Raw genomic sequence first — 27,616 nt, 5'->3', positions numbered from 1 at the left:
CTTCTGTCTCCCAGTGCCACCCTTCCCTCCTCTCTCCACTCAGGCACTCTCTCGCCTCCTCTCCCCTCCCCATTCTACCTCTTTTTCCCCTCCTCCCTTCCTTGCCCCTTCCCTCCTCCACACTCCTCCCTATCTCTCCCTTTTTCTGCCTCCCCTTCCTTGCCTTGCCTTGGTCCAATTAACCTGTGCCCTATAACCCTGTTTGATATGTGTACTGCCCTTTGCAACCCACAAGAGATTGGCTATTAGTCTATTCAATTTATAATCCATGTCACACACTCTTTATTTGGACATCGCCATTCTGTGACCCAGTCCCGTTTGCAGCTGTAAACTTCTACCACTTGATGGAGCTCCAGAAACTAAAAATCCCCAACTATGCCGACAGCATCACTAATGCACTTTGAGGAAAATTTGCTTTATTTTCCTTTTCCACTGGCAATGCCATGGGAGATCCAGTAGTGTATTAAAAATTTTGTATAGGGTGTGCACTTTCTGTCCAAGAAGCTGATTTCCTATTGTCACAATTTTTGATCACATTTTTCTGTTAAAATTTACCATTATAAATTAGTATGTCAACATTTCCCAATCAATTTTCTTTAGTGAACTGTCATAATGCGGTTGCAGACTTTGGCTACTAGATGACTCTGTCGACCGAGTTTCTGAAGACTCTCCCAATTCTGTCTTGTATATATAAATTTTTTAAACTTGTATTAATTATTTGACCATGGGCAAAGCATCAGGCAATTTACTAGTGCCTTTTCAAATGCTGAAAGATTAATGTTAAACTCAACTGAATTTCATCTCATTGTCTTTGGTACCTAATTATATGTACACATTTTTGTTCCTGAAGTGATAATTCCATATCATTTTAGATCTTAAATTTAAATCACTAGACTTCAAAGACAGTGTCCTATTGTAAAAACCTCTTACAATCAGAGATACTTTGATAACATATTTTCTGCAGCACTAATGTTAGATGTTGAAAAACATTGGGGCTTCCTTTATAATATTTGAAGAGTACAGTAGTGTTCCACAACTATATTTATTTTCAGTATAATTCTTTGTAGTAGAACAGAGGATTATGTGTTCTTTCTATCTCATTAACAATGAAGATACAAAGGGAAGCAGAAGCTACAAAGAATGAATTAAGGATGTCTATGAAGCTCTGATTGCTTGTACACAGGTGCACACTGCATTTCTGAAGTGCATCCTTTTAGTACCGATGCAATATCTTGTATACATATACACTTGTAGGTCCTGCCCTTTTCAGGAGTTGGTTTTCTAGAATGTTATATTAACCACTTTGAAATTCAGTGGGAAGCAATAAATTATTTTGCTGTTTGTGAACATTACGACAAGATAGTGGTGGAAAAGATAAACAGAATTTTTTTACCCCTTCAATTCCTCCCTCCGATTTTCTCCCCATCTGTCCTTTCCTGGAAGTGATTTATGCGGGGGTATTGGGGTAATTTTTTGAGTGTGTTCCGGTGGTAAGAAAACTCACCCGCCCCGTAGTGCACCCACTATTTTGCAATATGTACGGGTCCAGGCAAGGTTCGTAAATACTCAGAAAATGTAGGCAATGGGCAGTGGCAGCTCACTGATACTGCATGTGGATGGTTGTTCTTCATATGTGAGTGTTAGCAGGCTATTTGTCTTTGGGTGCCATCCTGTTCTCATGTGCCCAGTCCTGTTCTCACTTGGCACCCAAACAGGCATACTTCCAAAATGAGAAATTGCCCAATATTATAAGTCCAACATTATAAGTAATCTCTTTATTGTGGATGATATTTCATGGGACATCCATCCTTTCATTAAAGGAGAAGAGTTTTAAACCACAGCCAAATATAAATACAATAATGACTGTTTGATGGGACAACTCCATGATCAGAGTGTCAGCTTTGGCTCAGCAGTAGTATTATCAACTCTGAGTTAGAAGGTCATGGGTTCAAGCTCCCTTTCAGGACTTGAGCACATAATTTAGCTGGTACAGTACTGCATTATTGTCAGTGCTGCCTTTTGAATGTAATGTAAAATCAAAGCCCGGTATTACTGCTTAGACAGATGTACAATATCTGGTTCCATTTTTTGGAGAAGAGCAGGGGAGTTCTCTTGGTGTCCTGGTCAACTTTTATCTCTCAATTAGCACCACCAAAAGCAGTGAAATAAAGACCAGGTTAACTGATCATTCATCTCATAAAGGCCAGATTAACTGATCATTCATCTCAATGCTGTTTGTGGGACTTTGCTGTGTGCAAATTGGCTGCTGCATTTGTCTATAAAACAACAGTGACCACATTTCAAAGGTAAATAATTGGCTGTAAAATTTTTCAGGACATCCTGAGGACACGGAAGGCACTATATAAATGGAAGTTCCTTTTATTCAAGAGCACCATTTCATTAGATCCTATTGTAAACTAGCTGTTTGAAGTTAACTGCTCATTGTGGAATCATAGAAATTGCAGCACAGAAGCAGGCCATTGGAAATGTGCTGGTACCAGCTCTTCAACTGCAGCTATCCACCCCTAACACAAACTAATAAAGAACAGCTGCATTTAGTACCCTCCCCAATGCCCTTTCCTTTACTGGCCACTGACTGTTGTCCAATCTCACCCCAACTGACAATTTCATGTGGAGCTTCCACCATTGGCATGAGACAATCTCAATTTATTAAAGCTCCATTGTTGACATGCAACCTGTATCCACAGAAGACCCAGTGCAAATAAACTATGCAGAAAATGTAATCTGGCAAAAGAAATCATATCACATATATCCAGCAACTGTAGCTCGGTTAAAAATGTCAGAATTAAAAGACACAACAAAATTCTGGACAAGCTGAAAGATAAAGTGAGCAAATATAGATGGACAGCACATATAGAACTGACATTAAAATCACCAAATGGTTCCCTTTGGAAAACAGGTACCATATTCAAGAAAGGAGAAATATATTTAAGAAGGACTAAATATATTTAAGTCGGAGCTAGATAGATTTCTGGATACAAAAGGCATCAAGGGGTATGGGGAGAGAGCAGGAATATGCTATTGAGATAGAGGATCAGCCATGATCATATTGAATGGCGGAGCAGGCTCGAAGGGCCGAATGGCCTACTCCTGCTCCTATTTTCTATATTTCTATGAAAAGGTGGCAGTTATGGTAAGATTCGAAGATGACAATTAACTAGTTGAAAAAGCTTGATCTGAGCAACAGAACAAATATCTTGAAACAGAATTGAAGAATCTGACTGGAGGCAAAAATGTCAATTTTTTTGGTTTTGTCATTGGTGTCAGAGGTAATGGATAGAAAGAAACAACCACTTAATGTCTTTCCTAAAGATTGATCGTTACAAAGCATTTGCTAATCAGATGTCAAGAATGGCTATTTTATTAACTCTGAAAATCCTTTTTGGATAGTTAAACAATATTAAAATGTTATTTTAACAATAATATTAAATACTACTCTTATACTACTCATGCTAAATTTGTTGCTGTTTATGTTTTAAATTAGTTAATACTGATTAATCTGTTTCATATTAGTCTTTATTTGTCATATTGATAGTTTTATGAATGCATCCAAACAAAATTAACAAAACATAACAGGGCAAAAGAGTAACTAGGGAGAGAGTAGGGCCTCTTAAGGATCAACAAGGTCATCTATGTGCGGAACCACAAGAGATGGGTGAGATTCTAAATGAATATTTCACATCGGTATTTACGGTTGAGAAAGGCATGGATGTTAGGGAACTTGGGGAAATAAATAGTGATGTCTTGAGGAGTGTACATATTACAGAGAGGGAGGTGCTGGAAGTCTTAACGCGCATCAAGGTAGATAAATCTCCGGGACCTGATGAAATGTATCCCAGGACGTTATGGGAGGTTAGGGAGGAAATTGCGGGTCCCCTAGCAGAGATATTTGAATCATCCACCGCTACAGGTGAGGTGCCTGAAGATTGGAGGGTAGCAAATGTTGTGCCTTTTTTTAAGAAGGGCGGCAGGGAAAAGCCTGGGAACTACAGACCGGTGAGCCTGACACCTGTAGTGGGTAAGTTGTTAGAGGGTATTCTGAGAGACAGGATCGACAGGCATTTGGAGAGGCAGGGACTGATTAGGAACAGTCAGCATGGTTTTGTGAGTGGAAAATCATGTCTCACGAATTTGATTGAGTTTTTTGAAGGGGTAACCAAGAAGATAGATGAGGGCTGTGCAGTAGACATGGTCTACATGGACTTTAGCAAAGCCTTTGACAAGGTACCGCATGGTAGGTTATTACATAAGGTTAAATCTCACGGGATCCAAGGTGAGGTAGCCAATTGGATACAAAATTGGATTGACGACAGGAGACAGAGGGTGGTTGTGGAGGGTTGTTTTTCGGACTGGAGGCCTGTGACCAGCGGTGTGCCTCAGGGATCGGTGCTGGGTCTGCTGTTATTTGTTATTTATATTAATGATTTGGATGAGAATTTAGGAGGCATGGTTAGTAAGTTTGCAGATGACACCAAGATTGGTGGCATTGTGGACAGTGAAGAAGGTTATCTAGGATTGCAATGGGATCTTGATAAATTGGGCCAGTGGGCTGATGAATGGCAGATGGAGTTTAATTTAGATAAATGTGAGGTGATGCATTTTGGTAGATCGAATCAGGCCAGGACCTACTCCGTTAATGGTAGGGCGTTGGGGAGAGTTATAGAACAAAGAGATCTAGGAGTACAGGTTCATAGCTCCATGAAAGTGGAGTCACAGGTGGCCAGGGTGGTGAAGAAGGCATTCAGCATGCTTGGTTTCATTGGTCAGAACATTGAATACAGGAGTTGGGATGTCTTGTTGAAGTTGTACAAGACATTAGTAAGGCCACACTTGGAATACTGTGTACAGTTCTGGTCACCCTATTATAGAAAGGATATTATTAAACTAGAAAGAGTGCAGAAAAGATTTACTAGGATGCTACCGGGACTTGATGGTTTGACTTATAGGGAGAGGTTGGATAGACTGAGACTTTTTTCCCTGGAGAGTAGGAGGTTTAGGGGTGATCTTATAGAAGTCTATAAAATAATGAGGGGCATAGATAAGGTAGATCGTCAAAATCTTTTCCCAAAGGTAGGGGAGTCTATAACGACGGGGCATAGATTTAAGGTGAGAGGGGGGAGATACAAAAGGGTCCAGAGGGGCAATTTTTTCACTCAAAGGGCGGTGAGTGTCTGGAACGAGCTGCCAGAGGCAGTAGTAGAGGCAGGTACAATTTTGTCATTTAAAAAGCATTTGGACAGTTACATGGGTAAGATGGGTATAGAGGGATATGGGCCAAGTGCAGGCAATTGGGACTAGCTTAGTGGTATAAACTGGGCGACATGGACATGTTGGGCTGACGGGCCTGTTTCCATGTTGTAAACATCTCTATGATTCTATAACAAACGATGATTTAGGTAATATGGCATAAGTGCTAATAATTCTCTCCGACTCTATTCTGTGTGTGAACTCCAATGACTGGTGGTACGTAAGTCCCTTTCAATCCTTCCCCGGCCCTGATTTGATTTCATTGACTTAACCTCATGGATGAGCCACTCAAATACTCGAAAAGAGCACTCATTTAATGGATTTTTTTTCCAGATGGTATCTTTAAAAGGCCTCTTATGTATGTTTTTCTTAAAACTACTAGCATGCTTAATTGAGTACCGAGACTACAGGGTGGAATGGGTCTGTTGGTGCATTAAAGGAAGCAAGACTAGAGGCTTATTCTGGTTTCTGCCTCTATAAAGACAGTGCAATTAAAAGATACATTTTAGGAACCAGTAAAAGCCCCTCAAAATCCTTGGGTGGCATTACCCACTTGGTTGCAACCCTAACCCTGTCACATTTTCTGGGGTCAGGGGTGCTCAGTTGTACAATTAATGGTGCAAACAACAGCCTTGGGAAACTCACTGCGGGGTCATGCTGCAACTTGGTGCTGGCCTGAAGAAACTCAGGGAAAAAATTAGCCCTTTTTTGAGAGATTGACTACCCTACTAGAATCTCTTGCGCTCACATTTATAAGGGCGCAAATACAGGAAATGTGTCATATGATGCTGGAGAGCATCCCCTGGCTGAAGAGTCTAGGATAGTCTCAGGATAAGGGGTCGGCCATTTAGGACTGAGATGAGGAAAAATTTCTTCACTCAGAGGGTTGTGAATCTTTGGAATTCTGAACCCTAGAGGGCTGTGGATGCTCAGTCCTTTAGTATATTCAAGACTGAGATCGATAGATTTTTGGACACTAAAGGAACCAAGGGATATGGTGTTCGGGCAGGAAAGTGGAGTTGAGGTAAAAGATCAGCCATGATCTTATTGAAGGGTGGAGCAGGCTTGAGGGGCCATATGGCCTACTCCTTCTCCTATTTCTTTTGTTCCCTCATTTACATGCCCCCACTTCAAAATCTATGGAATTTTGATGAGGCAAAGAGGAGTGGCGACTCGGCCCAAACAGTGGCTTTTAGCTCACAGGGCTGAGGGATTTTGCTTCACGGGTGCCTAAGCAGACAAAAATTGACATTGAGCCAAAGGAGGGAATGTCTGCTCATCCAGTACTCGATGTGGGACAAGCAGCGTGACAAATCAGAGGCAGTGGAGGGGTTGAGAGAGTTGGTGGTGAGGTAGAGCTGGGTGTCGTCAGCGTGCACGTAGAACCTGACGTCATGTTTTCGGATGATGTTGCCAAGGGGCAGCTTGTAGATGAGAAATAGGAGGGGGCCAAGGATAGATCCTTGGGGGATTCCAGAGGTAACGGTACGGGAATGGGAAGAGAAGCCATTGCAGGAGATTCTCTGAGTGAATAGATAAGAATGGAACCAGGCAAGGGCAGTCCTACCTGCTGAATAACGAAGGAGAAGCGTTGGAGGAGGATGGCGTGATCAATCGTGTGAAAGGATGCAGACAGGTCGAGAAGGATGAGAAGGGATAGTGCGCCACGGTCACAGTCACATAAGATGTCATTTGTGACTTTGATTAGTACTATTTCAGTGCTGCGGCAGGGACGGAAACCTGATTTCATGTTCTAGTAACTTGATGTGAAAAAAAGTTCTAACTTCCCCCTTTGTTCTAGTGATAGTCCTCAGTCTGTGCCCTCTTCTTACTGAGTTGCCAAACACTGGAAACAATTTTTTACTATTTGCCTTCTCAAATCCTTTCATAATTTAACCTCTTTGTTCCAGTGAAAAAAGTTCCATTTATTCAAGCATTTCTTCATAACTATAACCTTTCATTCGTGGAATAATTCTAGTGAATCTTCACTGTACCCTTTCCATCCTTCCTGTAAGGGGGTATCCAGACTCCACCAATTCTTCAACTGTGGCCTAACTGGTTGTGATGCAGGTCCACACCTGAAATATTACTTTGTCTTTTCTATTTACAGATGCTGGCTGACTTATTGTATATTCTCATCATTTTCTGGTTTTGTTTCCAATTGGCAATTTTTTCCTGTTTTTCTTTTTTTTTCCTCTTTTTTTATTTGTGACCTAATTACAAATTCAACATAAGTTCCTGACTTGTATATTCAATATCCCTATATATAAAACCTAGAATCTCACTTGCCATTCCTACCTTTAAAAATATATGAATCTGCAGCCCCAGATCTCTCTGTTCCTCCCATTCTGTTAAGGATTTTACCATTCAAAATATACTTCTTTTCAGGATTCTTTTATCAAAATGTTCTACTTTATATTTTTCTGCATTGAATTGCATCTACCACCTACCTGCCTCCTCTGGTAACTTACCTATGTGCTCCTGCAATATCATTCCTCTTGTGTCCATGTTCAAATCATTTATATAAACTAGTCAACTTTGTGCAGCGTTGCACATGGAGAGTCAAAACCAAGTGTGCTCTTCAGGTGAAGCAAGATTAGAGGGTGGGGATAATTGGATCTGGGGACACGTACTTAATTCCATCACATATTCTTTACTAGTTTTTATGTAATACTTTCATTTTATATTATTTACTGCTAAATGACAAAACTAACAACAATTTGAGAAGCAGAGAAATAACATTGATTGAAGCAAAGGGGTTTCTCTGCAGTATACACCGAGGAGCTGAGAGGTGAAAACCCCGGGCACTACAATACCACCACTGGTGCAGGGTGTAAAAAGAGAGTGATAAGTCTTCATAGTTGGTTTCTATTATAAATATGGACATAGGAATTTATAATGGAAAACTTAACAAGAGTCGCACACATACATAAGATTTATAATATATTATAGATGGAAAAGAATCAAGGTCCCAGTGCAGATGCCTGAGGCAAATCATGAACCCACCTACCAATCTGAAAAACATGCATTACATCTACACTCTGCTTTCTGTCCCCTAGCCACTCCATTATCCATGCAACTACATTTCCATTAGTACCAAGTGTAACGTGCCTCTTACACGAACCCGTCTGAAAATCTATATATACAACCAGTGCATTTCCTCTAGTGATAAGCACTCGTGATAGCCTCAAAAAACTTCAGTTAATTTAAATTAGTGCTTAACGACATCAGGAAGTATCTTTTTACACATGAAACAGGTTGTCAGGAAGAGTAGTTGATACGAGGATAAGAAACAGCTGGATGTGGTAAATTGATACACATTTACTTCTATTGTTTCTGATAGATGCAGATATTTCTGACAATAGATGTCTGGACAAGTTAGCACAAATACTCCTGTTCTTTGCAAAGTCATCATCTGATAGAGGCTGCTAAGAGTTGCTTGAGTACTATGATGATAGCATTCTCATTTCTGGAATATGTAACTTTTTTCTTATCAGTGTCCATTTTATGTGGCTTTCAACACAACAAAAATATTTACCTAGGTTTAGGTTGGAGTTGAGCTGTATATAAAAAAAATAACAAATGCATTAACCCATTCATATAAAATTCTTTCATGCACTATTTAAAAAAATATATAATCCTATTTTATATTAAACAGCAGTCACAAATGTGTTAATGCATTTGTTATTAATATTGCATGAGATGATTTCAATGCCATTTATAGGCTGTATGCAGGATACTTGCAAACACTTGAATCATTGCCTCATCATTTCAAATGATGATGGGTCTGGTGGTTTGTATCAGTGTTCTGAAAATGTCGACGGATGATACAGCCATAGTTTGTGACCTCCTATATTATCTTTTACTAAAGGATATTCAATTTGCCAGAAGAGAAAGTGTTTAAGATGTTCAGGATTTGATTGCTGTTACCAGATTCACTGTCCACACTGAACAGAAGAGCAAAGTAAACATGCTGTCTGTTTTGACTGGTTTCAGGTAATCTATCATTACTACAAATGTTAAGACTGATGTCAGAAAAAATTGAAGGAAGAGTCAGGTTTCATTAACACACTCATATTTAGAAATGGCTCCGACTCCTGTTTCACAGTTGGAGGTAGTGTTTCATAGGGGTGTGTTTTCCTTCAGTTGTTCAACAATACACTTGGTTCTTGTCTCTCCATACAGACTGTTCCAGGCCAAAAATAAAGTAAAAGATTCAATGTCATTTTCAAATTAGTAGGAAAAGAACAAATGTCAAATGTATGTGCTGTATTTAAGATTTAATTCTAACAGCAATTATGCTGGCCTCAGAACTTAAATACCCGCAAGCCTGCACCAGAGAATTGTAGCTTATAGTGCTATAGTCCTATCTCTGACCTGCACTGGCATCCATTGAGGTGCTGTCCTTGTAGCAAAACCCCACAAACTTAGCCTCTAAAATATTAACTTCATTAGTATAAGGCCATATCAGAAATCAGGAGCCTCACACGGTGCAGTCAGGTTGAATGAAACACTGGAAATTCACAATTTGTGATAAATAACTTGTTTTTATAGTAAAACATATTCTCAGACAGGTACGTTTGCTCTGTGCTGTGACACCAAAAAAATTCAAAGCCCAGTGTCCATTTCTATGTTCAAAATAGGAACAGGAGTAGGCCATTTAGCCCCTCAAGCCTGTTGCACCATTCAATTAGATCATGGCTGATCTGTATCTTAACTCCATCTACCCACCTTGGTTTTGTAACCTTTCTTACTCTTGCCTAACAAAAATCTCAGTTCTGAAATTTTCAGTTGATCCCCACTCTTTTTGGAGGAAGAGAGTTCCAGATTTCCACTATCCTTTGTGTGATGAAGTGCTTTCTGACATCACCCCTCAATGGTCTAGCTCTAATTTTAAGGTTATGCCCCCCTTGTTCTGGACTCTCCCAGCAGAGGAAATAGTTTCTCTCTATCTACCCCATCAAATCCTTAAATCATCTTAAACAATTAGATCACCCCTTAATCTTCTATACTCAAGCGAGTACAAGCCAAGTTTATGCAACCTGTCCTCATAATTTAACCCTTTTAGCCCAGGTATCATTCTGGTGAATCTGCACTGCACCCCTTCAGGGTCGATATATCCTTCCTGAGGTGCGGTGCTCAAAACTGAATGCAGGACTCCAGGCAGGGTCTCACCAGAGCTCTGTACAGCTGTAACATCACTTCCACCCCTTTGTATTCCAGCCTTCTTGAGATAAAGGCCAACATTCCATTAGCCTTTGAAATTATTTTTTGGACCTGTCCACTAGCTTTTAGTTCCTAGCTTCTTGCCATTTAGAAATTACTCTGATCTATCTTTCTTAGGTGCAAAGTGGATGACCTCACACTTTCCCACATTAAACTCCATCTACCATAGTTTTACCCACTCACTTAATCTGTCTATGTCCCTTTCCAACTTCCTACTCCAATCAGCACTACTTTCTGTTCCTCCTAACTCAGTGTCATCTGCAAGCTTGGATATACAGCTCTCTATTCCTTCATCTAAATTTATAAATATAGTGAAAAGCTGAGGCCCCAGTACAAATCCCTGGGGGACACCACTAGTTACATCCTGCCAATTTGAGTACATACCCATTAACCTACTCTCTGTCCTCCTGCTTCCTAATCAATTTCCCATCCAAGCTAATAGGTTGCCTCCAATTCCATGCGCTCTCATTTTTGTTAACAGTCTCTTATGTGGAACCTTGTCGAATGCCTTCTGGAAGCCCATATAAATAACATCCATGGACACTCCCTTATCCATGTGAGTTGCTTCCTCAAAAAAATCAACTAGGCTCATTAGACATGACAATAAATTAAACCTGTTTTCAGGTTATGTAATTTTGCTTTATATTCATATATTGTAGGACAACAAATTTGTCAAATACACAACAAATTTAGATTGCATTTTACACAAATCAGAGATAAAGTGAAAAAGGGAGGAAAGAGGGACACTTGTGTCTTGGTAAATGGCAGTGGATAATGTGGTGTGAGACCATTGCAAGCTTGGTGGCAAGACAGTCAGATTCATAAATTAATTAGTGAGCAGGGACAAACCCTAACCACCTATAATAAGGTGGCCAAATCAGAAAGTTCATTTAGGTACATATAGCTTATCAGAACAGATTTCATCTAAAGTATACATGCTGCCCAACAATATGAGTGCTGCCTGCATTAATTTAATCATTGAAGAGAATCTCCTCAGTTAATATTTGACAAATAAGATTTTCAATGTCAACAAAATTTGTAACTTTTTTAACAACAATATTGTTAGAGAGTTTTTGGGCATTAACTTACACCTGACATTCAAGTTCATATTTGTTGTGTTATCTGTTTGCATTTTTCATTATGGGTTTAATGCTGCAGTAAACACCTAACCAGTGGTAGGCTCAAAATACCAATTTAACCAATTACTAAGGGCAGATCCAATCCAGTCCATATCTGCATCGTTTCCAGAAATTAGAAAAGCTGCAAGACACCTGTGATAAATTTCATGCTTTGGCATGCCCAGTGCAGACCTATGGGCCAGGGAAGAACATGTCAAGAATTTGGGTATAGAGGTCAGTGCACCCTGCATGATCTGCCATCTTACTAGTATTATCTAAGTAACCACAGGTGTTGCATGCAGTTCTCTGCAATCATATTCAGGTGCTTGGCTCTGAAGTAGACGCGTTCCTATAGGTGTCTGATGCCAGGTGTGGTCAGGTTCTTTGCAGTCTGTGCTTCTTTCAGCCCTCTGCTTTCTACACCTAGGCACTAAATACAAACATTGATGATGCACCTCACTGTAAACTGTGCAGCACTCCCATTATTTGAACTCCAGTTAAAAGCAGGGAGAAATGACAACTGGAGTATTTAAGTAGAGACCAGCAGAGGGCAGCACTGGTGCAACCACTACAAACAGTCCTTAATTGATTTTAACAAGATGGATACCAGCACAAAAAAAATTCTGCTAAAGATTGCGGGGTTGAATTTCCACTCGTTTCTGCTAGTTATATCAGCACAATCCGAACCAGTGCAAAAAATCGGGGAATTTTAAACGTAAGCGAGTTACTCCCAAAACCACTTACGTTTGTGTTTTCTGCAATCTTTTACAGTGGTTGAAGATTCAATTCGCCCGAATCAAACCCCACCCACAAAATTGGTCACACCCCCGCAGGTCAAAATTATGAGATTCTGTTGATTGCGTTGATTCGGGAAAGCTTTTCAAATTGCTCTCATTTTCTTAGGTGCACAGGCACGTTTTAAAAGTTTTTTCATATCAAAAAATATTTAATTTACTAAGAAACTGACTAGTGTACACCAGTGAAACTATTAAATGGTTCAGTATAGTTTTTTTTAAGCCATTTTCAGTGATTTTAAATCGGGTTACTCACAGGTGGAGAACTGGACATCCTTATTAAAATGTTTATTTTTGCTGATAAACCTATTTTCAGCTTTATTAATAAAGCTGCAGCAGGTTACCACTCTTAAATAAGCCAATGAATACTTTTTAATGGAAAGAGAGAAAAAAATAAATTATTACATTCGATTACACTGCGCGATTGCACTGGTTCGTGGAAGATTTTATGTTTGTGATTATGCAAACAAATTTTAGCGGAAACTTGAACTGTAACCTAACCAGCGCAATTTCAAGCGCATTTTGGGTGCTATTTCCTGATTGCACCCAAAGTGGAAACTCTACCCCTGCAGCTTCAATTTGCCACAAGTAACTCAATTGTCCCTGTTCTTTGCTGGGTTAAATGCTTATGGCAGTGGACATTGAAAATGTAGTTCAGAATTCAGCCACAGAGCTGTAAGTCTGGTGGAAACAAGTTTCGGTACTAACAAAGGACTAAGAACTCCCTGCTTATAGAAAGAAAATGAGTTGAAGAAAAATGTAGCTCCATCTATGCTGTCATAAGAAGAGTAGGGTTATGTGTAATGTCAAGGTCTTACAAGGTATCCAAGGCCAATATATTCTTTGTAAATTTTGGCTAACTTGGAGGTGCTAAATTGCTGTACCAATTCAAGGTACCTGATCTAGAGGGGCCTATCATCTTGACTAGCGATGGTTAGGTCATGGTAACCATCAACTTATTTGTTCATGGCTTCTTTTGAGCTGCTGGGAGATGATTTTCTGGCATTAGCTGGATAACCATGAAGTGACAGATGGACTTTACACACATGGTGGTGGAGGCACCATTAAGGTCTATTCCATCAATACACAGGTGACATACAATACACAGAAGATAATCCCTTGGTGACTGCCAATTTTGTGTTTATCCTGAATTGATGGTATTTCCTCAATTTATTTGAATGGGACAGCTAATTTCAAGACTCCTGGACCGTTATATTATATTGAAACAATGGCTCACCAAACATTAGAGTATCAACAGCTACATACCTACTAATTTTGTAATATAGCAAACCTTAGATCTACTGAAGCAGAGATTGGGAAGAGACGGGGAGGATATAGGAAATTAGGAATAAAGAGAGTAAGGGGGTCTTTTTCATCCAGTGTAGTAGAGTTGTGGAATAAATTACCAGGGAAGGACATTAAAGTGTACAATATAAATAGATCTAATAGACAACTAAATACATTGAATAATTAAAGAGTAAGAATATAAAAAGATATGAGGTGGAAGCAGGAAAATGGCATTACTTTGTGAGAAAACAGAAAAATGGAACTATGTAAACTCAGTCCCCACGTATCCACTAGCTTTTAGTAATCTCTGCACTTGGACCTCTAAATCTATCTGCTCATACACAGTTCCTAGCTTCTCATCATTTAAAAATATTTTGATTTGTCTTTCTTCGGTCCAAAGTGGATGACCTCACACTTTCCCACATTGAACTCCATCTGCCACAGTTTTGCCCACTCATTTAATCTAACATTGTCTCTTTGCAATTTTCTGCTCCCATCTACACTATTTACTGCTCCACCCAACTTGGTATCATCAGCAAACATAGATATATGGCTCTATTCCTTCATCCAAGTCATTTATATAGTGAAAAGCCAAGGCCCCAGTACAGATCTCTGAGGGACACCACTAGTCACATCCTGCCAATTTGAGTATATACTCATTATCCTTACTCTCTGTCTCCTACCTCCTAACCAATTCCCTATCCAAGCCAATAGGCTGCCTCCAATTCCATGTGCTCTCATTTTTGTTAACAGTCTCTTATGTGGAACCTTGTCAAATGTCTTCTGAAAGTCCATATAAATAACATCCATAGACATTCCCATATCCACCATGTTTGTTACCTTCTCCAAAAATTCAACGAAGTTCATGAGACATCACTTACCCTTTATCAATCCATGCTGGCTCTCTCTGATCCGCTCATATTTGTCCAAACCATTTGATCCATCGTCTGAATTCTGGTTGTTATTTTGCGTGGTTTGTGAATGAACTGCACTTCCTCATTCCCATGGCGTGGCTTGCTTCAAGCTGATTGGTTGAGGGGCCTTAGAGATCCTTTCACCACTTACACAGCCCGGGAAAGAACACTGATATTTTTTGAACTCAGATTATGAGGAAGTTGCCGCCAAAAAGAACGCAACGACTTTAAATCTAATGCGTGGCAAGCACTGCTGTTTGCCGCTTGGAGCAATTACCGTCCCATTGTCTTGCAACTATTAGAATCATAGAATGGTTACAGCACAAAGTTAGGACATTCGGCCCATCGAGCCCATGCTGGCTCTTTGTAAGAGCAATCCAGTTAGTCCCATTCCCCCGCTCTTTCCCCATAGCCCTGCAAATTTTTTCCCTTCAAGTATTTATTCAATTCGTTTTTGAAAGCCATGATTGAATCTGCTTCCATCACCCTTTTAGGCAGCACATTCCAGATCATAACTACACGCCTTTGGTTCTTTTGCCAATCACCTGAAATCTGTGTCCTCTGGTTCTTGACCCTTCTGCCAATGGAAACAGTTTCTCATTATTTACTTTATCTAAACCCTTCATGATTTTGAACATTTCTATCAAATCTCCTCTTAACCTTCTCTGCTCTAAGAAGAACAACCCCAGCTTCTCCAGTCTATCCATGTAACTGAAGTCCCTGATCCCTGGAATCATTCTAGTAAATCTTTTCTGCACCCTCTCTAAGGCCTTCACATCCTTCCTAAAGTGCAGTGCCCAGAATTGGACACAATGCTCCAGCTGCGGCTGAACCAGTGTTTTATAAAGGTTCAACATAACTTCCTTGCTTTTGCACTCTATGCTTCTATTTATAACGCCCAGGATACCGTATGTTTTTTTAACCGCTTTCTCAACCTGTCCGGCCACCTTCAAAGATTTGTGCACATAGACCCCCAAGTCTCCCTATTCCTGCATTCCCTTTAGAATTGTACCATTTAGTTTATATTGCCTCTCCTCATTCTTCCTGCACTTCTCTGCGTTAAATTTCATCTGCCATGTGTCCGCACAGTCCACCAGCCTGTCTATATCCTTTTGATGTCTATCACTATCCTCCTCACTGTTTACTGCACTTCCAAGTTTTGTGTCCTCTGCAAATTTTGAAATTGTGCCCTGTACACCCAAGTCCAAGTCATTAATATATATCAAAAAAGCAGTGGTCCTAGTACTGACTCCTGGGGAACATCACTGTATACCTTCCTCCAGTCCAAAAAACAAACTGTTCACCACTACTGTTTGTTTCCTGTCACTTAGCCAATTTTGTATCCATGCTGCCACTGCTCCATTTATTCCATGGGCTTCAATTTTGCTAATGTAAGGAATCTTACAACACCAGGTTATAGTCCAACAGTTTTATTTGAAAATCACAAGCTTTCGGAGGCTTTCTCCTTCGTCAGGTGAGTTTTGCTGACAAGCCTATTATGTGGCACTTTATCAAACACCTTTTGAAAGTCGATACACACAACATCAACCGCATTGCCCTCATCGACCCTCCCTGTTACTTCATCAAAAAAACTCAATCAAGTTAGTTAAACACGATTTGCCTTTAACAAATCCATGCTGGCTTTCCTTTACTAATCCACACTTGTCCAAGTGACTATTAATTTTGTCTTGATGCTTACAATTGTACTTTATCATAGGTTGTTTCTTTTCACATCAGTTGACATTGCCTTCGGTTGTGTATCTGTGAATGTGAAGATATTGGGGAACATGCTGGGGAATTGTGGGTGTAATGTAGTTATCACAGGATTCTGTTATCTTTATATCTTAGTCCTTATCCATTGAGTAAATGGAATTAGGTCATAACATCTTGCCTCTATTCTCCATGGGGATGTAGATTAGCAGCTTTATCCATTTACCTCCTGGACTGCAAATTGTAACAGTATAGAAATATCTATATATAAAAAAATCAAAACTCAAAACCATCAAACCTATGACACTTCTAAATATGATTAAGTCATGGCCTGCATTCGACCTAAGAATAGCAGACAATAGATAGTTTATGTGGACAATATTCTGGAGAAACACAAATTACTATATTCTACAATGTTTAAATTGGAAACATGAATCACAGAAATTACAGCATAGAAGGAGACCATTCAGCCCACCAGGCCTGTGCTGGTGCTAGATCTTCAACTGAACCTATCAGGAGAGATTCTCCAATTTACCCAGTCCAAAATTTTCCACCAATTAAACTGAAAGAACAGAAATTGCAGGCTTGGGGTTGTCGAACTTGGAAGTACAAACCTCTTGATAGTAGTGTTTAGTGGAGGGACATATAAATACAGAGATCAGGGAAGCATGTAGCAAAATCAATGTAGTTATAATGGGAGTTTTAATTTTCGTATAGACTAGGAGACGCACAACAGCTCAAGTAGTAAAGCCAATGAATTTCTAGAATTTATTCAGGACAGCTTTCTAGAACAAAATGTTTTAAAAGCGACAAAAAACAGGCCATACTAGATATGGTGATAAGTAACAATCTGACAGTAAGGGACATTGTGAAAATAGTGATCATAATATGAATTTGATATTAGGTTTGAGAGGGAAAAGGGAGAGGCATAAACCACGGTTTTAAATTTAAGTAAGAGAAACTTCGAAGTGATGAGAAATAAATTGACCACAGTAAACTGGGCTGAACTGTTAATGGGTAAACCTATAGACAAACGGTGGGTAGTATTCAAAGAAGTACTTGCTATGATACAAAACCAGCACATACACCTAAAAGGTAAAGGCTCTACTTGTGTTGACCTCATAGTTAACAAATGAGGTAAGAGACAATATCAAGCTAAAAGAAAAGGGTTACACAAATGCAAGGAAAGGTGGAAATCCAGTAGACTGGGAGAACTATAAAACACAAGAAAGGGATACAAAGAAAGTAATAAGAGAATAAAGGGAATATGAAAACAATGTGCAAGGGATATCAAAGCTAAAGGTTTTTATTAATATATTAAGAGAAAGAGAGCAGTAAAGGGGAATATGGACCCATTAAAGTTGGATGCAGGCAAGAATATAATGGATAATAAAGAAATGGCCACCTTGCTAAATTAATACTTTGCATCCATTTTCACAGTGGAGGAAGAAGACTAAATATCATCAGAAGAAGGGAAGCTAAAAATAAGTCAAAGGGAGGAACTTAGCGAATTTTATAAAAGTAAAAACATGGTAATGGAGAAAATAATGGGACTTAAAATAGACAAATTTCCAAGAGCTGATGGTTTCCACCCCAGGGTATTAAAAGAAATAGCTGAGGAAATTGTAGATGCATTAAACATAATTTTCTAAAGCTCTCTAAATTCAGGAATTGTGCCTTTAGATTGGAAAATTGCAAAAATCACTCCATTTTTTAAGAAGGGAGGGAATAACCAGGTAACTACAGAAGTGTCTGTTTAACATCAATTATAGGGAAGTTACTGGAATCTGTCAACATAGACAGAGTGGCTGAACGCTTGGACAAGTAGGAGCAGACCAAAAAGAGTCAGCATGGATTTGTGAAGGTCAGGTAATGTCTGAGTAATCTAGTTGATTTTTTTGAAGAGATCACTAGCATGGTGGTTAGGGGAGTGTCTGTGGATTTTGTCTATATGGGCTTCCAGAAGGCATTTAACAAGGTTCTGCACAAGAGGTTATTAGCAAAAATGAAAGTGCACGGAAATGAAGGTAACTTTGTGGCATGGGTTGGTAATTGGTTGGGAGGTAGGTGACGGAGAATAGAGATAAAGGAAACATTCTCTGATTGGTGATGTGACGAGTGGTTTTCCTCAGGTATCTGGGGCCTCAGCTTTTCACCATATATATCAGTGACTTGGATAAAGGAATAGAGAATTATATATCGAAGTTTACAGATGACACTAGGTTCAGAGGCACAGTAAGTTGTGTGGATGGGAGCAGGAAGTTACAAAGGGACATAGACAGACAAAGTAGGCAAAACTGTGGCAGATGGAGATCAATGTGGAGAAGTGCGAGGTCATCAACTTTGGATTCAAGAAAGACAAATTTTCTTAATGGAGCTGTGGAGAAGCATGTCCATGTACACAAATCACTAAAAGCTATTGCACAGGTACAAAAAGTAATCAAGAAGACTAAAGGCCTTTTTCTCAAGTGGGTTGGAATACAAAAGTGAGGAAATGATGCTTCAGTTGTACAGAGCTTTGGTCAGATCCTAACTGCATTTAGTTTTGGGATTCAAACCGTAGGAAAGATGTACTGGCCTTGGAGGGGGTCCAGTATAATTTCCTAGAATTATACCAGGGTTTAAAGGATTAAATTATGAGGACAGGTTGTATAAATTTGGTTTGCATTCCCTTGAGGATAGAAATTTAAGGGGTGATCTCATTCGAGGTGTTTAAAATGATAAAGGGATTCGAAAGGGTAGTTACAGAGAAACAATTTCCTCTGATGGGGGAATCAAGAACAAGAGGGCATTCTCTTAAAATTAGAGCTAGGCCATTTAGGAGGGAAATCAGGAAGCACTTTTTCACACAAAGGGTAGTGGAATTCTGGAACTTTCTCCCTCAAAATGCTGTGGAAGCTGGGTCAATTGAAATTTTCAACACTGAGATTGATAGATTTCTGTTGGGTAAGGGTATCAAGGATATGAATCAAAGGAGGTTAAATGGAATTGAGGTAGATATCAGTCATGATCAAATTGAATGAGCAGAACAGGTTTGAGAGGCTGAATGTCCTACTCATAGGAACAAAGGAACAGGAGTAGGCCATTCAGCCCCTCGAGCCTGTTCCACCATGTCAAGCCCCCTAATAATCTTATATGTTTCAATGAGATCACCTCTCATTCTTCTAAACTCCAGAGAGAATAGGCCCATTCTACTCACCCTCTCCTCAAAGGACAACCCTTTCATCCCAGGAATTAATCTAGTGAATCTTCATTGTATCGCCTCCAAGGCAGGTATATCCTTCCTTAGATAAGGAGACCAAAATTGTATGCAGTATTCCAGGTGAGGTCTCGCTAAAGCCCTGTACAGCTGTAGTAAGACTTCCTTATTCTTGTACTCCAACCCCCTTGGAATAAAGGCCAACATGCCATTTGCTTTCCTAATTGCCTGCTGTACCTGCATACTAACTTTTTATGTTTCTTGTACGAGGACACCCACGTCTCTCTAAACACCAACATTTAATAGTTTATCACCATTTAAAAAATGTTCTGTTTTTCTATTCTCCCGACCAAAGTGAATAACCTCATATTTCCCCACATTATACTCCATCTGCCACCTTCTTGCCCACTTACTTAATCTGTCTATATCCCTTTGCAGACACTTTGGGCTCGATTTTCGCACCGGCGATCGGGTGCGTTGGTGGCGGGGGGGCTGCGAAAATCAGGGATTCCCGGGGCGGGTCGGGAGCCCGGCTCCAACCCGCCCACTTCCGGGTTTCCCACTGACGCGCTCACATGTGCGTGCAGCCCCTGCATGTGGGACTCCCGCTGGCAATTAAAGCCGGCAGGATGCCACTTAAAGTAATTGAACAGGTACTTCAGGTTGTTTACAGACCTGATTGACCTGTTATTTTAGCAGGGATGGGATTTTGCAACTGACTGGGACTGTTTCCCATACTGGGGGAAACACTCCCAATTCAAATGGACCTGTTGCAGCCATCAGCCTGTGGCAGCTGCAAAGGTCCATTTGACAGCTGGTGGGGGGGAGACCCTCACTCATTGCAGGAGGCCACTCTGTCACTTTGGACAAAGTTTGGCCTCCACCACCCTCCTCCTAACAATAAAATTCACCAACTTGCACACTTACCCTGGTGTCCAGAGACATGTACCTACCTTGCGGACCCCCTCAGATGTACATCTTCCGGATGGGGGCCGCCGTAGCTGCAGTCATGACCTCCTCGGAGAGCGAACAGCATCACCAGCCTCGCCAGCCACGCCGTCCACCTCTGACACGTGGAGCTCCACAACACAGTGCTGTGACACATCCACCTGCTCAGCAGGAGGGAGGGCAACCGCAGAGAGATGCGTCGCAGAAGGCACTACCCTCGCCACAGGGTCCACAGACCGAGACTCAGCTTCCTGGACCTCTCTGAGCAGCAGTGCACACGGAGGCTCAGAGTCACTCGACATGTAGTCGTGGACATCTGCAGCCTCCTTCATGCCGAGCTGCTCCCGGCTGGCCCGAGCACCATCTTCTTACCTGTCACTGTCAAAGTCAACACTGCCCTCAACAACTTCTCCTTCGCATCCTTCCAGGGTGCCACCGGGGACATCGCCGACGTCTCTCGGTCGTCTGCACAAAAGAGCCCTGCAAGTACACCTACACCCACTCTGCAGTGATACAATGGGTGGCATCAGTTGTGGGTCTTCATTGTGATCCTCAGGAAAGGGCATTATTGCACAAACCAGACAAGATTCGCAAAGACGTGGCAGTAGTGGTGATAATATAATATGTAATGTGAGTTGATCAGAAATTAAATATAAGTAAAAACCATGACAAACCCACAAACACCCTTGTGCATCCCCTTCATGCTCACGACACGTTTGCTTTACGCTGCCTACTACACATATGTGATGCATGCCCTGTGGCTGCAGCACAGGTAGTGGCAGGTTGAGTGAGGCTGACTGTGAAAGAGATGCATGAGAGGGTGAGTATGAGATAGAGCCATGAGATTGTATGAGGATTGGTTTGAGTGGTAGTGATGGGATGAGTACTGGCGAGGTGAGTAGGTGCAGGTAAGATGAGGATGAGGTTTGAGTGGGTGTGATGAGTGATGTGACAGAGTAGTGTTGGCAGTGCAGAAGGAAATGTGGGGTGGGGGTGGTGATGTGGCAGATGGAGTGTAGGGGAATGAGTAAGTGTACTCACTTTGGCTGACCTACTTAGGTCATTGCAGCGCTTCCTGCACTGTATGCAGGTGGGCGATATGTTGGTGGTGCAGGTGACCTCCTCTGCCACCTCGAGCCAGGCCTTCTTGGTGGCGGAGGCAGGCCACTTCCTCCTGCCTGCTGGGGAGAAGATCTCTGTCCTCCCCCTCCTCCCCATCCAGTAAGACCTGGAGAGAGGCATCATTAAACCTGGGAGCAGCCTTCCCCCTGGGCTGCTCCATGCTGTAATTTTTCCTATTTCTTGCAGCATCAGTCAGTGGAGGACTGCCCCTTTAAATAGAGCTCCTCCAGCAGACAGACATTACTGCGCATGCGCAGTCCGCCTGCCGCGCAGCTTAGCAGCGGGGAACCCGGAACAAGAGGTAAGTGGATCCAATCAGCCTGCAATTGCGCGCGGGGCAGACTGATTTCACCGGGCGTGTTACCCCCGCGCCCAATCGCCCCCCCCCCCACCCGCCTCGAACTCGCCACCCTGGTAACATTGGGCCTATTGTGTCCTCCTCACAGCTTACTTTCCCACTAAGCTTTGTATCATCAGCAAACTTGGATACATTACACTCGGTCCCTTCATCTAAGTCATTAATATAGATTGTAAATAGCTGAGGCCCAAGCACCGATCCTTCAGGCACCCCACTAGTTACAGCCTGCCAACCTGAGAATGGGTCGTTTATTCCTAAACTCTGTTTTCTGTCCTTTAACCAATCCTCTATCCATGCTAATATATTACCCCCAACCCCATGAGCCCTAACCTTGTGCAACAACCTTTTTATGTGGCACCTTATCAAATGCCTTTTGAAAATCCAAATATACTACATCCACTGATTCCCCTTTATCTACCCTGCTCGTTACATTCTCAAAAAACTCTAAATATATTTGTCAAACATGATTTCCCTTTCATAAAACCATTGACTCTGCCTAATCATATTATGATTTTCTAAGTGCCCTGTTACCACTTCCTTAGTAATGGATTCCAGCATTTTCCGGATGACCAATGTCAGGCTAATTGTAGTTCCCTGTTTTCTCTCTCCGTGTTTTAACATAACTCATCAGTTTGTAAACATAGGGACAGAAACTGCATCTGTGTTTTACGTGTGCGATGCCTGATCTCCATTCAGACTGTGCAAATAACAGGTACCAGGGGCTCGATATTACCACCCGCTATCGGGTGCGTTCCCGGCGGGGGGGCCCCGAAAATCGGGGAATCCCGGCGCGGGACCGGAGCCCGCCTCGATCCCGCCCACTTCCGGGTTCCCCACAGACGCGCTGGCGTGCGCGCGCAGCCCCGGCTGGTGGGAATCCCGCAGGCAATTAAAGCCAGCGGGATGCCACTTGACAGTATTTATTTAGCTATTTCAGGTCATTAACTGGCCTGATTGAGCTGTTTTATTAGGAAGGGTGGGATTTTACCTTGAACTGAGACTTTTTCCCATACTGGGGGAAACACTCTCACTTCAAACGGACGTGTTGCAGCCAGCAGCCTGTGGCAGCTGGCAAGGTGCATTCCACAGGTTGGGGGGGGAGACCCTTCACCAATGCAGGAGGCCACTCCGTCACATTGGGCAACGCTTGCCCTCCACCACCCTCCTCCAAGCAAGAAGATTCACCGACGTGGAACCGCAACCCCGGTGCGAGGACACTCTTACCTACCTTGCAGAACCCCTCAGACCTACACCTTCCAGATGGGGGCCGCCTTGACCTCCTCAGAGGACGAACAGCATCACCAGCCTCAGCAGCCTCGCAGGCCACGCCGTCCACCTCAGACACGTGGAGCCCCACAACACGGTGCTGTGGCACATCCACCTGCACAGCAGGAGGGAGGGCAACCGCAGAGAGAGATGCGTCGCAGGAGGCACTACCCTCCGCACAGGGTCCACAGAGCAAGTCTCAGCTTCCTGGACCTCTCTGAGGAGCAGTGCATACGGAGGCTCAGAGTCACTCGCCAGGTAGTCGCCGACATCTGCAGCCTCCTTAATGACGAGCTGCTCCCGGATGGACCAAGCAGCATCTCCTTACCATTCGCCGTCAAAGTCACTACTGCCCTCAACTTCTTCGCCTCCGGATCCTTCCAGGGTGCCACCGGGGACATCACCGGGGTCTGTCAGTCGTCTGCACACAAGTGCATAAGGCAGGTTACCGATGGGTTGTTCCACAGGGCCTCGCACTACATCAACTTCACCATGGATGAGCGCAGCCAGATGGAGAGGGCGGTTGGATTCCACGCTGTGGTTGGCTTCCCACGGGTGCAGGGTGTAATCGATTGCACCCACATAGCAATACGGGCACCTCCACATGAGCCAGGACTGTTCATCAACAGGAAGGGGTATCACTCCATGAACGCCCAGCTCATCTGTGACCACCGCCAGAGATTCCTACACGTGTGCGCCAGATACCCTGGCAGCTGCCACGATGCCTTCGTCCTCAGGGAGTCCACCGTCCCGCCCCTCTTCCACTCACCCAACACCGGCAACGGCTGGCTCCTCGGCGACAAGGGATATCCCCTGCACACGTGGCTTATGACACCTCTGAGGAACCCCATCACCGAGCCGCAGCGTCGATATAATGACAGCCACATTGCTACCAGGTCTGCAATTGAGCAGGCTATAGTGCTGCTCAAGATGTGCTTCAGGCGCCTTGATCGTTCTGGGGGAGCGCTCCAATACACGCCACTCAGAGTGGGACGGATTATAGTTGTCTGCTGTGCCCTGCACAACATGGCATAACAGAGAGGGTTGCCGCTGGAGGAGGCCCCATGCACATCCGCCACCCATATTGAGGACGACGATGAGGAGGAGGAGAAGGAGGAGGAGGAGCAAGAGGAGGAGGAACGACCCATGGGCCGAACACCGGCTCACCTGGATGCTCGTCAGGCCAGGGAGGCACTCATATGTCAACGGTTCTCCTAACATCAGACTGTCTGAGGCGTTCACACCTCAACACGTGCACAGATGAGGGGCCATACCAGCCCCCTCCACAGAAGAGTGGTACCATTACTCCTGCACCCACTGTAGTGTGACCCAATGGGTGGGACCAGGTGTTCGTCGTCATGATGAGCCCCACGAAAGGGACCTATTGCACAAGCCGCTCAAGAATGGACAAGAGGTGGCAGTAGTGGTGAGAACTATTGTGTTTATTGTGTATGTGGAGTAAACGACTATAAATAAAAACATAACAAATTGTCATACACCCTGGTGCATTCCCTTTGTGTTCATAACACCCTAGCCTTACGTTTGTGGGAACCCCTACGTGGTGCTACCCCTGTGGTTCCAGCAGAGGTGGTGGCAGGTTGCTCTTGTTCGTGCCCTGACCGGGTAGATGCTTTGGGCCGACGCCCCCTGGGTTTCGGTGCCCGTGAGGGTACCTCCACAGACTGCTCCTCCTGCACCTGTGCAGGGGCAGACTCGGCCACCTGGAGTGGAGGCACCATTGCGGGAACTGGTTGAGAGGGGGGCAACGGGTGAGACGTGGGGGCACTTTGAGTAGCGGCCCCACTTCCATGTCCCCGTTCACCATCTTCCCTCTCATGGCCTAGGCCCACATCACCCCTTCCACCCTGCTGGACGGCAGTTTGGATGACCTGTGTGAGACCTTGCAAGGCCACCTCTAATGTATCTGACAGCCTGTTTATGGCGGCAGAATGTTGCTCACCCTGAATCCGAACAGCCGTTGTCAGGGCCTGGATGGACTCAATGTTGAGCTGTGCGTGACGCTCGAGGGAGGCTAGCCTTTCCTCCACCGCAGACGTTCCCGCACCTACCTGCGACACTATGTCGCCGATACCCTCCTGTACTTGTGCCACCATTGCCCTCATGCAGGAGTTGGACTCCTCCATCCTCTGTGCGATTGTGGAGAGTGCGCGTGGCACCTCTTCCAGTACCTCGGCAATGTGCTGGTGCCCCTCGACGACTCTCCTTTTGACTGGTAGCCCCCTGGGTTCAGCATCTGGGTCCGGCTGAGCAGAGCCTGGAGATGAGTGCTCCCACCGACGTGGACCCTCCGCGGCTGCCCCTGCCACCAGGGTCTGCTCATGCTCACATGTGCGCGGTGACTCACCATGTGCAATTCCAACTAATTGAGGAGGGGGACCCACCGAGGTGTGTGTATCTGCGCTGGTGGATGCTTGGCTCATATGTGACGATGGACCCTCAGAGACCGGCATGTCCTCTGAGGAATCGCCCTCCACAGACACGGCACTCGCAGACGGCCCTGCAAGAGAACAAAGGGCAATATCAGGCATGTGGCAAATGTTGAGGTGCGGCAGATGCCAAGTGATGCTAAGATCATTCGCGATCATGAGTGCTGAGTGTCAGCTTTCCATTACCGGACGTTTCTGCAGCCCCAGCCTCGCCATCCGCCACGGACAGGCAATGTAGCGTGTGGCTGATCTCCAAGGCGTCCAGCTCTGCGTCCGTTAGAACCACCTGGTGTGGCAGGCCCCCTCCGGTGGCGTGCCCTTTCCCGGGCGTTCTTGCATCTCTTCTCCTGTCAAGGCAAAACACAGATGCGTGATTAAGTGATGATTGCATTGTGAGACACTTCAAGCATTGGTGTGGGTGGGTTGAGCGTGTGGGAGATGGATGGGAGGATGCGTGTGCCACATGCCCATCCCATTGTATGGGGATTGGGGTGTGTGGTAGTGTTCGAATGGGGACAGGGACGGTGGTTACGTGCAGGCATGGTGAGGATGATAGTTGAGTGGCTGTGAGGATGGATGCGGGAGCACTGTGGTGGCAGTGCAGAAGGGGTTGTGAGGTCTTTGAGGTGATGTGGAAGACGGAGTGTGGGAGAATGCATTAGTGTATTCACTTTGCCGGACCTAGTGAGATCATTGAATCTCTTGCGACACTGCATCCATGTTCTTGTGGTGTTGCCCCTGCTGCTAACCTCCGCGGCCACCTCCGCCCATGCCTTCCTGGTGGCGGAGCCAGGGCACTTCCTTCCGTCGCTGGGGAACAACGTCTCCCTCCTCCTCCTTACCCCGTCCAGCAGCAGCTGGAGTGAGTGGTCAGAAAATCGTGGGGCAGCCTTACCCCTGGGGTGCTCCATGGTGTGCTACTTCTTGTTTGCAGCAGGAGGAGCATTGGTGGACTGCCCCTTTAAATAGAGCTCCACCATCACTCAGACGTCACTGCGCATGCGCAGGCCGCCGGCGCGCAGCTGAGAAGCGGAAAACCCGTAACCACAGCTTAATGACTTCAATTATCCTGTGATCATGCGGGGGACGCACTCAATTCACCGGCCGCGTTACCCACGCGCTCGATAGCAACCCTGCCGAGAACCCGCAGGCCTGCTAACATCGGGCCCCAGCTATTTTTAAGAGACAGCCTGCCTTTAAGTGATTGGGGCTCCCCCTGCTAGTGGAAAGTGCAAATTGCATTGATTCCTTGAGTCACCGCTGATTCAGAATGCTGCTTGAAGGTAAGCCCTCAGGCCTCATGAAAGTCTCATCCTGCCTGCGCAGGGGCCATTGGTAATGGGGTAATAGCGGATCATGCTACCCGCGCCCAATAATAGGCCCTATCCAATAATTTCCCCCCCCCCCCCCCCCCATTGTTCCAGAAAACTGTCCTGGATATACAAGAAATTCGCTGCCTTTGGGACTTGAGCTGTTTGGCTTCTCCCAGTCTGTGTGAAAATTAGTCTCTCGTTATAACCACTCAATTTTTGCAACAAGCTTTTCTGATCTCTGTGTTTATGCATTCCGCTACTTTATTACTGATATCAGGTGGTCTGTAGACAACTCCCACCAAATCCTTTCATTTTCTACATAATTCTGTCCTACGTTCCTATGTAGAAATGGAAAATCTCAATCATCTACTCTAATTCCATCTACTTTCTGGAAGGAAATGCAGAGTCTGTTGATCCACCAGCAGAGTCCAGGGGGTGTTGGTGGGTGGAGTGAGGAGGACAGGAAGGCATTGGGCCGGAAAGTCAGTGAGAAAAGATGGGGTAGCAAGATTACTGCTCTTAAGGAGGCAGTGATAAGTGCCATGATGGGCCTGTCAGAAAATGCTGAGAGAGGCACAGAGGGTAGCTGTGACCTAGTTCATGGGAGGGCAGCAGCAGGAGAGAAGGAAGGCAGAGGTGTGGTGAT

The sequence above is a fragment of the Heptranchias perlo genome, chromosome 2 (genome assembly GCF_035084215.1).
Source record: "Heptranchias perlo isolate sHepPer1 chromosome 2, sHepPer1.hap1, whole genome shotgun sequence".
Taxonomy (NCBI): Eukaryota; Metazoa; Chordata; class Chondrichthyes; order Hexanchiformes; family Hexanchidae; genus Heptranchias; species Heptranchias perlo.
Note: the sequence above shows the minus strand (reverse complement) of the source record.